Below are 4,278 nucleotides of genomic sequence, written 5' to 3'. Positions count from 1 at the left end.
GGGGAGAACACCTGATGAGAGAGATGAGTTACTATTTGGATCAGATCATTAGCAACGACAGGCAGGACTTTCTTAAAGAAATGTGTGGGTAGGACATCCAGACAGCAGGAACTTGAGCTTAATTGACTTATAATTTCTTCTAGGGTTTCATAATTAAGTAGTTGAAACTGGGTAATTTTTCCTGTATTTGCCTGTTTGGGCACAGAATTAATACTGGATGTGCAGATTAATTCTGTGATTTTTAAAATTTTCTCTGAAAAAAAGCTGGAAAACTTGTTGCAGGCGGCATTAGATTGCAGTTCAGGTGGTAACATCATAGGAGGGTTTGTGAGCCTGTCAACAGTAGCAAATAAAGCTCGAGCATTGTTAATGTTTTTGTTTATGACATCTGGAAAGAAAGCCTCTCTTGCATGTTTTAGTGTTGAGTGATAGTTACGTAGTCTTTCTTGATAGATTTAATAATAAACGTAAGTTGAGTTTTACGCCATTTTTGTTTGGCCCTACGGCAGTGTTATCTTGCAGATTGAACTGTTTGTGCATTTCTCCATGGAGATTTCTTCCTACCAGACACAACCTTCACTTTAATGGGGGCAATGTAATCAATATCTGAAAGTTTAGACTGAAAATCATTTACCAACTTATCTACATCATTACAGCTTCAGGGAGAGGATGAACAGTAGATTTGATGAACGGGAGGGTAGCCTCCTTCCGCCTGCGGGTTGGGGGACGGGTTCTGACTGTTGTTTATGCTTACGGGCCGAACAACAGTTCAGATTATCCACCCTTCTTGGAGTCCTTAGAGGTGGTACTGGAGAGTGCCCCTCCTGGGGACTCCCTTGTTCTGCTTGGGGACTTCAATGCTAACGTAGGCAATGACAGTGAGACCTGGAGGGGCGTGGTTGGGAGGAACGGCCCCCCCCGATCTGAGCTCGAGTGGTGTTCTGTTGTTGGACTTCTGTACTCATCATGGATTGTCCATAACGAACACCATGTTCAGGCATAAGGGTGTCCATATGTGCACTTGGCATCAGGACACCCTGGGCCGCAGTTAGATGATGTACTTTGTCATCATCTCATCGGATCTGCGGCGGTATGTCTTGGACACTCGGGTGAAGAGAGGTGCGGAGCTGTCCACTGGTGAGTTGGCTCCAGTGGTGGGGGGAGGATGCCGGACAGACCTGGCAGGCGGGTGGATGGTGTGCTGCTGACCTCAACTCTGGACGTTGTGGGCCGGTGGGCAGAATACTTTGAAGACCTCCTCAATCCCACCAACATGCCTTCTGTTGAGGAAGCTGAGCCAGGGGACTGTGGGTTGGGCTCTCCAATCTCTGGGGATGAGGTCACCGAGGTGGTTAAAAAGCTCCTTGGTGGATGAGATCCGCCTGGAGTTTCTTAAGGCTCTCGATGTTGTAGGGTTGTGTTGGCTCACGCGACTCTGCAATATCGCATGGACATCGGGGGCAGTTCCTCTGGATTGGCAGACTGAGGTGGTGGTTTCCCCTGTTCAAAAAGGGGGACCGGAGGGTGTTCTCCAATTACAGGGGGTCACACTCTTAAGCCTCCCTGGTAAAGGTCTATCCAGGGAACCTGGAGAGGAGGATCCATTGGATAGTTGAACCTTGGATTCAGGAAGAGCAGTGTGGTTTTTGTCCTGGTCGAGGAATACTGGACCAGCTCTACTCCCTCAGCAGGGTCCTGGAGGGTGCATGGGAGTTCACCCAACCGGTCTACATGTGTTTTGTGGACTTGGAGAAGGTGTTTGACTGTGTCCCTCGGGGAGCTCTGTAGGTAGTTCTCCTGGAGTATGGGGTACGGGGCCCTTTGATACAGGCTGTCAGGTCCCTTTACGACTGGTGTCAGAGTCTGGTCTGCATTGCCAGCAGTAAGTGGGGTTTGTTTCCCATGAGAGTTGGACTCCGCCAAGGCTGCCCTTTGTCACCGATTCTGTTCATTACTTTCATGGACAGAATTTCCAGGTGCAGCCGGGGTGTTGAGGGGATCTGTTTTGGTGGCCTTAGGATCGCATCTCTGCTTTTGCTGATGATGTGGTCCTATTGGCTTCATCAGGTTGCAATCTGCAGCTCTCGCTACAGTGGTTCGCAGCCCGAGTGTGAAGCGGCTGGGATGAGGATCAGTGCCTCCAAATCCGAGGCCATGGTCTTGAGCCGGAAAAGGGTAGAGTGCCTTCTCTGGGTTGGGGGGGGGCGCCCTGTCCCAAGTGGAGGAGTTTAAGTATCTTGGGATCTTGTTCACGAATGAGGAAAGAAGGGAGCAGGAGATCGACAAGTGGATTGGTGCAGCATCTGCCATGAAGCAGGAGGGCTGAGTCAAAACGCGTAGCTCTCAATTTACTGGTCAATCTAGATTCCCACCCTCATCTATGGTTATGAGCGTTGGGTCATGACCAAAAGAACGAGATCACGGATACAATCGGCCCAAATGGGTTTTCTCCGCAGGGTCGCTGGGCTCTCCCTTGAGATAGGGTGAGAAGCTCGATCATCCGGGAGGAACTCAGAGTAGAGCTGCTGCTCCTTCACGTCGAGAAGACGTGAAGTTGAGGTGAGTTGAGGTGGCTTGGGGATCTGGTCAGGATGCCTCCTGGACGGCTCCCTGGTGAGATGTTCAGGGCACGTCCCACCGGGAGGAGGCCCTGGGGAAGACCCAGGACATGCTGGAGGGACTATGTTTCTCGGCTGGCCTGGGAATGCCTTGGGATTCCCCTGGAGGAGCTGGAAGAAGTGGCTGGGGAGAGGGAAGTCTGGGCTGAATGGATGGATGTTTTTTACAGTGAAATTTCGCAACCCCAGCTGCCGTCGTTTCACCGTAAAACAAAAAACATTTTTACCTGTAATTTTTTTTACGATGGAATTCTGGCAACCCCAACTGCTGGAGTTTTACTGTAAAACAAAAAACATATTTTACCCGTAATTGTATTTTACGGTTGAATTTCAGCAACCCCAGCTGCTGCCATTTCACTGTAAAACAAAAACCATTTTTACCAGTAATTTTTTAATGGTGGAATTATGACAACCCCACAATGTAAATAAAAAACATAGATTTTATGGTAAAACGCCAGCAGCTGGGGTTGGCAGAATTCCATCGTAAAAAAAATTACAGGTAAAAATGTTTTTTGTTTTACGGTGGTTGCCGGTGGTTCCTGGATTCCTGCACAGCGGTAATTAATCAGATCATCTGGAGGAGTATATGAAGACGGAGCTGCCGACACTTCAGATCCAGAGTGTTAGCCAGTATTTGGTACTCCAGCCCTCCGTGCTTCTCACTGTGATCTCCTGTTGTGGACCTCAAGTGATATCTCTTTGTGCTTCTTCCTCAGGTTATTCCTCGTGACACTGTGGACCCACTGGTTGCCAGAGTTCCACTGACACCTCCGCAGTAAACCAAACCTCTTTGGATTACTCTGTTGGCAGTCTCACTCGCTCCTTGCCTCCTGTGATCCAAAGCTTACCTGTCCGCTCTCCACCGCAGCCTTCGTCGGTGAAGCAGCAACCCTCCACCGGAACCAAACGCTGGTTAACCACAGTGATTCTTCCCCCGGACAAGACCTTCCTCCGCCCAAGTAAGACGAGTTCGTTTATTCTGACACTGCCGTTTTCCACAACCCCTGAACTCACCATCTCTCATTTTTTACATTCCAGTGCTCCGGTGATCCAGATTGCAGACTTCTCCCAGAACCCGATTGTTGATCATTATTTTGTGTTTACAATGAACTTATGTAACTGATTTCTGTTGTCTGCTTGGTGTTCTGCATGTGGTTTAAGAAATTAGACTCCATCATGACATACAGGTAAAATCAGTTTTTCTTTTTTTGTTTTACAGTAAAACACCAGCAGCCGAGGTTGCCGAAATTCAACCATAAAAAAAATTACGAGTAAAATCTGTTTTTTGTTTTACGGTGGAATTTCGGCAACACCAGTTGCTGGTGTTTTACCATAAAATCTATGTTTTATTTTTTACAGTGTATGCTTTGATTAAATTAATTTCTCTTAGGTACACCCTCAATAGCTAAAAATTTAATTTATACCAGGTGAGTCTTTCTAGTCTGAGAATGTGGATCTGGGCTGATTTTGTCCCATCAAATAATTTTCAGTTTTCTTGAAGTTTTATATCAATTTATAAGTTAATATAAAACTAATGTTTGTTTTAGCCACAGACAACATATCGTCAACTACAACTTAAGAGTAGCTCATTGATATATTAATGGAGTAGCCATGCACTGTAAAATATTAGAAGGTGGTTTAACTTGAAAATTAAAGTCCA

The sequence above is a fragment of the Poecilia formosa genome, unplaced genomic scaffold (genome assembly GCF_000485575.1).
Source record: "Poecilia formosa unplaced genomic scaffold, Poecilia_formosa-5.1.2 Scaffold648, whole genome shotgun sequence".
Classification (NCBI taxonomy): Eukaryota; Metazoa; Chordata; class Actinopteri; order Cyprinodontiformes; family Poeciliidae; genus Poecilia; species Poecilia formosa.
The sequence above is the reverse complement of the archived record's forward strand: the minus strand, read 5'-3'. Positions refer to the sequence as shown.